Source organism: Triticum aestivum, chromosome 3A, assembly GCF_018294505.1.
Source record: "Triticum aestivum cultivar Chinese Spring chromosome 3A, IWGSC CS RefSeq v2.1, whole genome shotgun sequence".
Classification (NCBI taxonomy): Eukaryota; Viridiplantae; Streptophyta; class Magnoliopsida; order Poales; family Poaceae; genus Triticum; species Triticum aestivum.
Window position 1 is genome coordinate 739508625 of NC_057800.1, and position 13535 is coordinate 739522159.

The following is a 13535-nucleotide window of genomic DNA, read 5'->3' on the forward strand; positions in this document are numbered from 1 at the left end:
GCCGTGTGCGGTGCCCCTTCCACCATAGTCCTTGATAATATTGTAGCGGTGCTTAGGCGAAGCCCTGCTGCAGTAGTACATCAAGATCGTCACCACGCCGTCGTGCTGATGGAACTCTTCCCCGACACTTTGCTGGATCGGAGTCCGGGGATCGTCATCGAGCTGAACGTGTGCTAGAACTCGGAGGTGCTGTAGTTTTGGTGCTTGATCGGTCGGGCCGTGGAGACGTACGACTACATCAACCAAACGCTTCCGTTGTCGATCTACAAGGGTACGTAGATCATACTCTCCCCTCTCATTGCTATGCATCACTATGATCTTGCGTGAGCGTAGGAAATTTTTGAAATTACTACGAAACCCAACAGTTTGCAAGATAATAAACAGTACGTAAATAAAAAGTAGGGGCTGTTTAGATAAAGAAACAATAAAGTAAATATAGCGAGTGTGGAGAAGTGGTGGTAGGAGTTGTGAAATTTCCCCTAAGCAATTAACTACTTTACTAGACCGATAGCAAGTATTATGTGGGAGAGGCCACTACTAGCATGTCATCCCTGACTTGGAATTCTATGCACTTATGTTTGGAACTATTAGCAAGCAATCCGCAACTACTGACGTTCATTAAGGTAAAACCCAACCATAGCATTAAGATATGTTGGTCCCCCTTCAATCCCGTATGCATCAATTTCTATGCTAGGTTGAAGCTTCTGTCACTCTTGCCCTCCAATACATAGTCCTATCAACATACAACTAACCCTAGGGTGTGATCCACGCGCGCAATCATATGATGGGCACCACAGGACAACAACATAACCACAAGCAAATTAAATCAATCATATCAATTCATCAACCACCAATAGGACAACGAAAATCTACCCAGACATCATAGGATGGCAACACATCATTGGATAATAATATGAAGCATAAAGCACCATGTTCAAGTAGAGGGTACATCGGGTTGTGGGAGAGTGGACCGCTGTAGATAGAGGGGGAAAGGTGATGGAGATGTTGGTGAAGATGGCGGAGGTGTTGGTGTAGATCGCGGTGATGATGATGGCCCCCGGTGGCGTTCCGGCGCCACCGGAAGCGGGGGGGGGGGGAGCCCCCTCCTTCTTCTTCTTCCTTGACCTCCTCCCTAGATGGGAGAAGGTTTCCCCCTCTGGTCCATGGCCTCCATGGCACGGGAGGGGCGAGAGCCCCTCCGAGATTGGATCGGTCTCTATATCTCTCTCTGTTTCTGCGTTCTCAGATTCTTCCCTTTCACCATTTCTTATATTCCCAAAGATCCATAACTCCGATTGGGCTGAAATTTTGACACGATCTCCATCCAGAAATTAGCTTTCTTGCGGCGAAAGAAGGGAGTCAACCGCCTTACGGGGTGGCCATGAGGGTCAGGGGCGCACCTGCCTCCCCAGTGCGCGCGCCCTACCTCGTGGGCCCCTCGAGCATCGTCTCGCGTGGATTCTTCTTCCCATAAATCATATATATTCCAAAAAAATCTCTGCCAGTTTTTATTCCGTTTGGACTCCGTTTGATATGGATATTCTGCGAAACAAAAAACATGCAACAAACAGGAGCTGGCACTGGGCACTGGATCAATATGTTAGTCGCAAAAATAGTATAAAAAGTTGCCAAAAGTATATTAAAGTTGAATAATATTGGCATGGAACAATAAAAAATTATAGATACGACGGAGATGTATCATGTATTTGCTTCCTTGTCTTTTCTTTTTCTCGGTTTGGTAGACATGTCCTTCACATAGATAACCTATGCCACATCATTGGCTAGGACGAACGGTTTGTCAGTGTACCCAAGATTGTTCAGATCCACTGTTGTCATTCCGTACTGTGGGTCTACCTGTACCCCGCCTCCTGACAGATTGACCCATTCGCACTTAAACAAAGGGACCTTAAAATCATGTTCGTAGTCAAGTTCCCATATGTCCACTATGTAACCATAATATGTGTCCTTTCCCCTCTCGGTTGCTGCATCAAAGTGGACACCGTTGTTTTGGTTGGTGCTCTTTTGATCTTGGGCGATCGTGTTAATTGTATTCCCATTTATTTCGTATCCTTTGTAAGTCAATACAGTCGAAGATGGTCCCCTGGACAACGAGTACAGCTCATCACAAACATTGTTGTCACCTCTGGGACGTGTTTCCAACCAACTGCTAAAAGTCATGATGTGTTCACATGTAATCCAGTCGTCACACTGCTCCGGGTGTTTGGAGCGCAGACTGTTCTTGTGTTCATCGATATACGGGGTCACCAAGGTAGAGTACTGTAGAACTGTGTAGTGTGCTTGAGACCAAGAATGCCCATCCCTGCATATTATTGAGTCCGCTCCTAGCGTGCCTTTTCCAGTCAGTCTCCCATCATACCGCGATTTAGGGAGACCTATCTTCTTAAGGCCAGGAATGAAGTCAACACAAAACCCAATGACATCCTCTGTTTGATGGCCCATGGAGACGCTTCCTTCTGGCCTAGCACAGTTAGGACACATTTCTTTAGGACTCCCATGAACCTCTCAAAGGGGAACATATTGTGTAGAAATACGGGGCCCATATTGACAATCTCGTCGACTAGATGAACTAGGACGTGCGTCATGATATTGAAGAAGCACTACTAGAATTGGCTACTTTGCCATCTGCCAGCTCTTTGCCGTCAGCTAGCGGACGACAAAGAAGCTCTTTGCCATCAGCTACCAAAAAGCAGACGGCAAAGAACTGGCTGATGGCAAAGACATAATTTGCCATCAGCCAGTTCTTTGCCGTCGGCTAGCAGACGACAAAGATTCTTTGCCGTCGGCTAGCGGACGGCAAAGAGGGAGGGGCCCCACTGACGAGCTGCTTAAAAAACCTAACAGCCCTCCTCTTTGCCATCCGCTAGCGGACGGCAAAGAGTAAAAAAGCGGACGACAAAGGGGGGCGGACGGCAAAGAGGGAGGGCCCCACTAACATTCACGGCCGCGCCCCACCCCGCCCCTCTCTCTCTCTTTCTCTCCCCAGTACTCGCCGCCGCCCCGTCGCCCCACCACCCCGCCGCCGCCGCAGCGCCTCCCCGCCCCGTCGCCCCCGTCACCCCCGCCGCCCTGCCGTCTGGGCGCCGCCACGCCCCGGCACCCCCGCACCCCGCCGCCCCGGCCGGGCCCGGCCCCGTCGCCACTGCCGCCCGGCGCCGCCGCCCCAGGCCGCCCCGCCCCCCTCCTCCACCCAGGTGAGCTCTCTGCCTCCTCTTTTTTTTTCCTTTTTTCTGTTTTTTAGTTTTAGGTTTATGTTTAGTTTAGTTTTAGTTTTAGTTTTAGTTTTAGGTTTATAGGTTTAGTTTTAGTTTAGTTTTAGGTTTAGATTTAGTTATTTCCTTTTTTCTGTTTTTTTAGTTTTAGGTTTAGGTTTAGTTTACTTTTAGGAAAGTAGAAGAAGAGAAAAAGAGGAGAGGAGAAGAAGAAGAAGAAGAGGAGGAGGAGGAGAAGAAAAAAGAAGAAGAGGAAGAAGAAGAAGAAAAAAGAGGAGAGGAGGAGAAGAAGAAGAGGAAAAAGGAAAGGAGGAAGAAGAAGAAGAAGGAAAAAAAGGAAGAAAAGGAAGAAAAGTAAGAAGAGTAAGAGGAAGAAAAGGAAAAAAAAAGGAAAAAACCCGACCCGACACGGTACCCAGACCCCGACCCGGCACTCCGACACGACACCCCGACCCCGACCCCGACACCCCGACCCCGACCCCGAGACCCTGACCCCGACACCCCGACCCCGACCCCGACCCCGACCCCGACACCCCGACCCCGAGCCTGACCCGACACCCCGACCCCAACACCCCGACCCCGACCCCGACCCCGACACCCCGACCCCGAGCCTGACCCGACACCCCGACCCCGAGCCTGACTCGACACCCTGACCCCGACACCACACCCCGACCCCGAAACAGCACCCCGACACCGACACGGCACTACCCCGACATCGACACGACACCGCGACCCCCCGACCACGAACAACACCCCGATCCCGACACAGCACCCTGACACCGACACGACACCCCGACCCCTGACACCTCCCGAAAAGGTGTTCTTTGGCCTTCCAGAGGCCGACAGGGTCATGTATTTGTGTATTATTAGTTAGGTCATATATTTTTCGATTTTGTTATGAAAAACATCATATATAATTGCGTTGATCGTGTAGTTTTAAATGTGCAGTTGTTTCATCGCTGCGAGGTTTGGTGTTCGACGACCTCGCCGTGCGTTTGACGAGCTCTGCCCCTTCGTTCGTGGGTGAGCACAAATGACAAGTCCTCCTCCCCCATTAATTATTTGATCTATTCCGATGAAACTTGATAGCTAGCTATATATGTGTCTTGAATCATCAGTATGCGTAACCAATATGTGTCTCCCGTTCGAAAGCGTCATAGTTATAAATATGCATGCATTTGCATATTTATAACCTTGATTCTTTCGAATTGTCCAACGCTATCCATGGACAGCCCGAGTATGTGTAGATTGGGTTCGTTTTCCCATATGCTTTGCTCCGGATCCGACGCATAAATTTCGTCAGTGCCTCCCCTGTTGTTCTCCGGGTACACATCCTCTCTGTTTATTGCAGAGACGTGTATCAGGAGAATAGCGGGGAGGTGCTGCCGAAATTTTGCGTCGGATCCGGAGCATAGCATGGGAAAATGAACCCAATCTACACATACACGGGTGGGATTAGGACCTATCATTACCTATTAGAATGTAGGTTGCATGGGCGTAATAAAATTGACAAAGTAGATCAACTGATGAATATATACGTGGTGAATTACATATATAATTTTTGTGTGACCAATAGGTCTGAAAGTCAAGATGAGTGACCGTGCGTGGATGTATACCGGTCACACTGGTCAGAACAAATGGAGCGCTGAATGGTTCACAAAAACCAAGGGGTTTGTGCAAACCGCATTTGCAAATGGCCAAAAGAAAACCTGGTGCCCCTGTTTCCGGTGCGGCAATTGGGAAAAGAAGACAGAGGCTCAAATGGGCAAACACCTGCAGAAGAGTGGTTTTACGCCAGATTATACGGTGTGGACATTTCATGGTGAGTCTGCCCAACGTGACCGAGCTGAGGTGGATCGTCGTCACACCGACGAGCATGGTACCGGGATGGAAAACATGGTGCAATACTATGATGATGCTCAGGATTCGGACGAGGAGATGTAGGAATCTGCAAAGGCCTTCAATGAAATGTTGGAGTCTTCAAAATTTCCGCTCCACGAGCACATTGAGCTTTGTCAGTTGGATGCCATCTCACAAGTAATGGCTCTGAAGGCTCAGTTCAACTTGGGCAGAGAATGCTATGACGCAATTATGACAGTATTTGGACGCTTTCTACCCAAAGGCCATGTAATGCCTGCAAACCTGTACCAGTCGGACAAAATCCTTCGTGCACTGAAGATGCCATATGAGAAGATACATGCTTGTGAGAAAGGATGTGCCTTATTTAGGCTTGACTATGAGGACTTGAACTATTGTCCCATTTGCAAGTCTTCCAGGTATATTGTGGTAGATAACGGTATGGGTGAGAAGACACAGACCAAAATCCCCGTTAGTGTTCTTCGGTATATGCCAATTGTACCAAGACTTCAACGTCTTTTCATGGTCGAAGAGACGGCCAGACAGATGACATGGCACAAAACAGGCAAAAGAACCGAACTAGATGCAGATGGGAATCTGATGATGGTACACACATCGGATGGTGTTGCGTGGAAAAAGTTTGATGAATTACATGCTGACAAAGCGGCAGATCCGAGGCATCCTCAAGTCGGCATCAGCACGGATGGGTTCAGTGTGTTTGGTATGACGGCAGCCCAATACAGTTGTTGGCCCGTATTTGTCTTTCCACTCAATCTCCCCCCGGACAGATTATGCAAAGAAAGAACATTTTCCTGACGTTGATAATTCCAGGGCCCAACTATCCGGGGAAAAATATGAATGTGTACATGCAGCCGCTTAAGGACGAATTGCAAGAAGCCTGGGATAATGGGTTCAAGACATACGACGCCTTTAGCAAACGGAACTTCATAATGCGTGTCTGGTACATGTACTCGACGCATGACTTGCCGGCGTATGCGCTATTCGTTGGCTGGTGTGTGCATGGAAGGTTCCCGTGCCCCACATGCAAGGGAGCTCTTGAGTTTCGTTGGCTTCAGGCCGGTCGCAAGTTTTCTTGCTTCGACATGCATAGACAGTTCCTGGATCCTCGCCATAAGTTCAGGAAAGACAAGAAGAACTTCATCAGGGGTAGAGTTGTCAAAAACTCTGCACCACCTGCATTGACAGGCCAACAGACCCTGGATCAGTTAAACGCTCTCGAGCCAGATCCACAACGTCCAGGGTACTTCAAGGGGTATAATACTAAGCACGCGTGGACTCACAAAACATGCTTATGGGATCTGCCTTACTTCAAAGACCTCCTTTGCCCACACAACATCGACGTGATGCACACTGAGAAGAATATCGCCGAGGCACTTTTTGGTACATTGTTCGGCATAGATGGGAAGTCAAAGGATAATACTAAGGCTAGAGTCGATCTGGAGGCGCTATGTGATAGGCCGTTACAAAACATGAAAGAACCGAAAGGAAAGCAGAACTGGACGAAGCCAAAGGCATGGTTCAATCTTGGAAGGCCAGCTATGAGGGAAATTATCTTGTGGGTGCAACAGCAGTTGATGTTCCCCGATGGGTATGCAGCGAATCTAAAGAGGGGAGCGAATCTTGATAAACTGAAGATATTTGGTCTCAAGAGTCATGATTGGCACATATGGATTGAGCGGGTAATGCCGGTGATGTTGCGTGGCTTCATCCCTGAGGATGAATGGCTAGTACTGGCAGAACTCAGCTATTTCTTCTGTGTTCTTTGTGCGAAAGAACTATCGCCTGGCGTGCTAGAAGAAATGGAAGAGTTGGCGCCAGAGTTGATCTGCAAGTTAGAGAAGATCTTTCCACCGGGCTTCTTTAATCCAATGCAGCATTTGATTTTGCATCTCCCGACCGAGGCAAGATTGGGGGGGCCCGTGAAAAATTGTTGGTGCTACCCAACTGAGAGGATGCAGAAGACGCTTCGAGAAAAATGTACAAATAAATGTAGAATTGAAGCATCGATGGCTGAGGCATTCATCATAGAGGAGGCGGCAAACTTCGTAACAGCGCACTATGAAGCCAAAAATCGCCATTTGCATAATCCGAAGCCTCGGTACAATGCTGACGACCCTAAAAAGGGTGGATCCAACCTCAGCCTATTCAAAGGGAATCTCGCACCAGCTAGTGTTTCACATCCAGTATCTTTGGATAACGAAGAATGGCGGACCATTTCGTTGTATATCTTCAACAACCTGATAGAAGTGCGGCCGTACATCGAGTAAGTTCTCGGTACATTGTTTCGCAACTTCTATTTCCTTTGAACTGCTCTTATTCCTGGATATGTCATACAGTCGATACGTCGCCATATTCTCGTATGGAGCGGAGATCCAAAAGGATTCCGTCGAAGAGTATGAGCTTCTCGCAAAGCAAGGAGGCGGCTATCCCGGTTTCATCTCTTGGTTCAAACAAACGGTAATTTCTATTAGACAATTTCATTTCATTCGCTAATTTGTGCGTAATGCAACAATCCTTTCATATTAAACTTGTAGGCTAATTCAGAGTCTATGGACGCCGAATTGAGACAAGTCGCTAATGGTTTTGACTATAAGGTCCGTTCATTTGACAAGTACGACATCAACGGGTATCGCTTTCGTACCTATGGCAAAGAGCTATCTATGGCCGACCGAAAGTCTACAAATTGTTGTGTATCTGCTATCGGCGAAGGAGGTACCGAGTATTATGGGAGAGTTGAAGCAATTTATGAACTTCTGTTCTATGGTGAAAACCCACCGAATGTCGTAGTCTTCAAATGTTATTGGTTTCAGCCGAAGGAGACTAGAAGGACTCATGAACATATAGGGCTAGTTGAAATCAACCAAAGCACCCATTTAGATGTTCCTGATGTCTATATTACGGCTCAACAGGCGACCCAAGTATTCTATCTACCGTGGGCCTGCCAAACTAATCCAAATCTGAAAGGTTGGGATGTCGTTTATGAAGTGTCGCCACGTGCTAGACTTTCTCCCCCAAAGGAAGAGGATTATGAACCTCACATTAACCCAGACACATATGAAGGAGAATTCTTCCAAGAGACACGTCTTTCCAAAAAGCGTTTCAAGAACCGCTATACTTCACCCCAAAACATTGAAGTAGACAGCGACAATGAATCCGACATCACCCCAGAGGAGGAACAAGAAGAGCCGGAACAAGAAGAGGTTACTGTTGCAGATGACCTGTCAATGCTTGACCGATTACGTCAAGGTGGCCTTGCACATGTTGATGCCAATGAACCCTATGAGCCCATCATTGATTATAGTGATAATGATGATTATGCATTTATTGATGATACTGATCGAGATTATTAGTAGTGTCAGGTATTCAATTTTTTTATGTTGTACTTGATGATGATACACTTAAGTGATATACATATTATTATTCATGTCGGTACTTTTTTTATGTTGTACTAATTTCGTTTATTCTTTGTCATGGCAGGTGTTGAAAGATGGTGGGCGCTGGTCGGGAGCACGCCGAGGCCCCTTCTTCGTCGGCGCGTGGTGCGAGGTCTTCCATTCCACACGCACCTCTTCGCCGAGCGTTGCTGGACAGTATGGCGACACCGTCGGGCCCTTCTTCGTCGACCGCGGTGCCCAGCAGGGGACGAGGTAAGAAGAAGAGAGGAGGTGGAGCACGTGGTCGCGGGAGAGAAGGTAGGGTGACTCTTACGGCGCCTTCCTCGCCACCGCCCCCAGCTGTTTCACCCGAGCACGTCACTACTAGGGTGGACTCGTCTGAGGAGGAGGCTGCACGGACTCCGGTCCACGAGCCTCTGGTCCATGGGTCTTCGGCCCACGAGCCTCGGGTCGACGGGCCTTCGGCCCACAAGACTTGGGCCCACGAGACCCCGAAGGAGCACACGTCTGGATGGGGTAATTGGTCGGGTCAGCCTGAGGAGCCGAGTGGCCACGCTGATGATGGCGGGGAGCCGAGTGGCCATGCTGATGATGGTGGGGAGCCGACTGATGAGGAGGAGGGGGAGGAGGGGGGGCAACGTCTACTAGCGTGGTGCTACACGGCTCCCGTGCGTGCCGGCGACCCGCGAGCAGAGGTGGTTGATTTTCCCTGATGGGGAGAGCTAAGTGCATTTAATCCTTTTGTACCTTCTGCATTCACGTTTCTTCAAATAACCGATGTGTTGGCCTTGTCATGCTGTAGGGGTTGGGACCACCATGAAAGTGTCCGCCGGCCCAACTCCGTCCTTGGAGTTCTGATTCGGCAAAACTTCCCGGGGTTTGTCACGTTGCCTGGTGAGGGTGGGCTTCCAGAGGTTGGATTGACTTGGGAGCACTACTTGGCTGCCCCAGCCCCGCCGGGTGAGATTATCGACGGTGTCTTGTGCAAGACGAGGGCAGACGTGTTGATCAGAAAGTTCTGGGTAATTGCTCCTTTACACAATTAAAAATCTTCCACTAGCTAGTTATTATTGTACTAATCAATATTGTCTCATTTGATTGCAGACATTCTACAAGTGTGAGGAGGGATACGAGGAGGAGGCGGATCATGTTATCCACAAGGAGTGCAAGCACCTACTTCAGAACTTACGGCATGAGGTTCGGGTGCAGGCTGTTCGAGACTACTACGCCGGGCGTGGTATCAAGAAGCCCAAGCAGGAGTGCCGCGATAAGTTCTTGAGTAAGGAGAAGTACATGAAGGTAATTCTTAAGGCCTTGTACTTACTTCCTTCATTTAGTAATTCATAGCCGTAGCGCTCAAGTTTCTATTTGCTAACTTAGGCCCCTCCAAGATGGTGTGCGGATCGGATGGATTGTTGGGAGGTGTTGGTCAATGCGTGGTGCTCAAAAGAATGGCTGGCCACCCACAAAGAGGCCAAGGACAAACGTGCCCAAATGGAAGGTGTGCCACACCACCAAGGCAGCTCCAACTTATTTCAGTACGGGCGGAACTGGGTATGTGGTTTGCTTCATGATTCATGCAATTCATTCATCATGCTAGCTTTAGCCCTTTAATTACTAATTTACTTTGTTTATCTCTTTCAGGCACGCTACAATAAGGCGGATAAGGTGCCAGAGGTGTACGACCTGTATGCCATGGCCCACACTGGCCCTTACAAGAAAGTCAAGGCATTCTCTGCGTCTGACCTCGATGATCCAAAGAACTTCACCAACATCTCCGCCCACGACAAGCTCGTGCAATATAGAGATCAGGGGAAGGCGAGGAAAGGGGAGGACTTTAACCCGAGCCAGGGTCCCATTGATACAGAGCTGCTGATGATATCTGGTGGCGGGAGGTCCCATGGCTCCATAGCCATGGGAGATGGACTTATCCGTTGTCCTAGCACTCTCCCGAAGATCAAGGCACGCCAGTCGAGCTCCGCTCCTGAGATAAGGCCTCGTGAACGGCCCGTCCAACTCGCCTTCAAGGTTAGTTATACGTACTCAGCTATCTTTCTCCATTACATTGTGTGCGCTTCCATCAATGATTACAAATGGTCATGTGAGTGGTGTTGCAGGCTGCTATACAGAGTGAGAGAGATAGAACGGAGAAACTTCTGGCGGAGGCGGCGGAGAGGTAGCGGGAGTTGGAGGAGAGGACGACAAAGATGTTGGAGGAGGAGAGGGCACGGAATGACATGCAGGCAAGGGCCATGTACGAGCTCCTTGTGGTAAGTTTCTTCTGCAGATTACTTGCTAGTCTTAACATTTGAGTCTCATTACTAACTAGTATGGCTGTTGTGAAAACCAAATGTGCAGTCTGTGTGCGAGAAGTCCGGTCAGACCGCTCCACCGATGCCAGTGATTGCTCCTGGGAGCACGGCGAGTTTAATTTGAATGGACATTACTTGCGAGTCTTAATATTTGAGTGTCATAATGCTAACGAGACATTGGAAATGATCTTTGGTGCAGCTTAACTCCAGAAACGCATCGCACGATCCTTCTCCAGCTAACGGCGCGAGCCAGCCCGCTCCTACACCTCCGTGATCACGGTAAGTTTCTCTAGTGTTTTGCTTAACAAATGCATAAAGACCTAGACTTAGCTTTATTTTCTCCAATATGCTTACCATAATGACCTAGAGTTAGCTTCTTTTCCTCCAAAATGACTTAATAAGCTTACTGACCTCATAAACCATCCATTCTACCTAAGTTAGCTCTAAAACGATATGTACGTAGCTTACTTATGTCAAAAATTGCATAATTAGCTTAGTTAGCTCATAAACGATCCATTTTACCTAAGTTAGCTCTAAAATGACTCATTTTACCTTAGTTAGCTTACAAGTGATCCAATTTATCCAAGTTAGCTCTAAAATGACCCATTTTACGTAGATTAGCTCCTAAATGATCCATTTTACCTACGTTAGCTTTAAAATGACCCATTTCACCTAGGTTAGCTCCAAAATGACCCATTTCACCTAAGTTAGCTCAAAAACGATCCATTTTACCTTAGTTAGCTCAAAAACGTGGCATTTCACCTTAGTTAGCTCATAAACGACCCATTTCAACTAAGTTAGCTCCAAAATGATCAATTTCACCTAGGTTAGCTCCAAAATGATCAATTTCACCTAGGTTAGCTCATAAACGACCCATTTCACCTAACTTAGCTCCAAAATGATCCATTTCACCTAGGATAGCTCATAAAATACCCATTTCACCTAGGTTAGCTCAAAACGATCCATTATACCTTAGTTAGCTAAAAAAACGTGGCATTTCACCTTAGTTAGCTCATAAATGACCCATTTCAACTAAGTTAGCTCCAAAATGATCAATTTCACCTAGGTTAGCTCCAAAATGATCAATTTCACCTAGGTTAGCTCATAAACGACCCATTTCACCTAACTTAGCTCCAAAATGATCTATTTCACCTAGGATAGCTCATAAACTACCCATTTCACCTAGGTTAGCTCATAAACGATACATTTCACCTAAGTTAGCTAATAAATGACATATACTTCTTCTTCTAGTCTTCTTCTTCTTCTTCTATTCTTCTTCTTCTACTCTTTTTCTTCTAGTCTAATTCTTCTTCTAGTCTTCTTTTTCTAACTTTCTTATTTGTCATTTTGCAGGTTTCATTCACTTCACAGAAGCCAACTTCCTATGATGGATTGCTTGTTTTTCCTTTGATGCACTTCTTGTATTATGCTCGCTTGCTATGATGAAACTAGATTGCTATGATGAAACTTTGCATATTGTAATATGTATGGATCGATGGAACTATGTGCAACCTACTATGTATGTATGGATGGATATTTATTATGTTGGATGTAAATGTGCTGGATATTTGTGTGATGGATATATATGTGTTGTGATATATTTGCTGTGATAATTGTTGGATATAAGAAAAACAGAATAAAAAAGAGGCAGTGCAGGCTCTTTGCCGCCCGCGGCAGACGGCAAAGACCCCTTTGCCGTCGGTGGCAGACGGCAAAGGGAGCACGTGGCGCCCACCTGTGCTTCCTGGGGGATGGACCATTTGGCCAATTTGCCTACCGTGGCGGACGGCAAAGCTAAGCTGATGGCAAAGACTTTGCCTTTGCCGCCCGTCGGGCGGACGGCAAAAAAAAGCGGGCGCTGACGTATTGTGACGTCATCTGGCGGACGGCAAAGAGGCGCTCAAATTTGACGTCCGCTGGCGGACGGCAAAGGCCGCCATTAGCCGCCTAACGGATTAACACTGGCGGACGTGCAACATTTTGCCGTCCCCCTCTTTGCCGTCCGCCGCTGTAGGAAAAGGGCTCTTTGCCGTCCGCCATAAAAAGCAGACGGCAAAGGACCTCTTTGCCGACCCTATCTTTGCCGTCACTGTTTGCCGTCCGCCGTGGACGGCAAAGTGCTTTGCCGTTAGCCGTCCGTGCCTTTGCCGTCCGCCGTGGCAGACGGCAAATTACCGGATTCCTGTAATGAAGGATGGCGGGAACACCAGCTCGAAACAGACAAGACATTGCGCCACATCACTCCTTAGCCTTGGTATGATATCTGGATCGATCACCTTATGAGAGATTGCATTGAGGAATGCACATAGCTTCACAATGGCTAATCGGACGTTTTCCAGTAGAAGCCCCCTCAATGCAACCGGAAGCAGTTGCGTCATAATCACATGGCAATCATGAGACTTTAGGCTCTAGAACTTTTTCTCTGGAATATTTATTATTCCCTTTATATTCGACGAGAAGCCAGCTGGGACCTTCATACTGAGCAGGCATTCAAAAACGATTTCCTTCTCTTCTTTGGTAAGAGCGTAGCTGGCAGGACCTTCATACTGCTTTGGAGGCATGCCGTCTTTTTCGTGCAAACGTTGCAGGTCCTCCCGTGCCTCAGGTGTATCTTTTGTCTTCCCATACACGCCCAAGAAGCCTAACTGTTGGGGAACGTAGCAGAATTTTAAAATTTTCTACGCATCACCAAGATCAATCTATGGAGTCATCTAGCAACG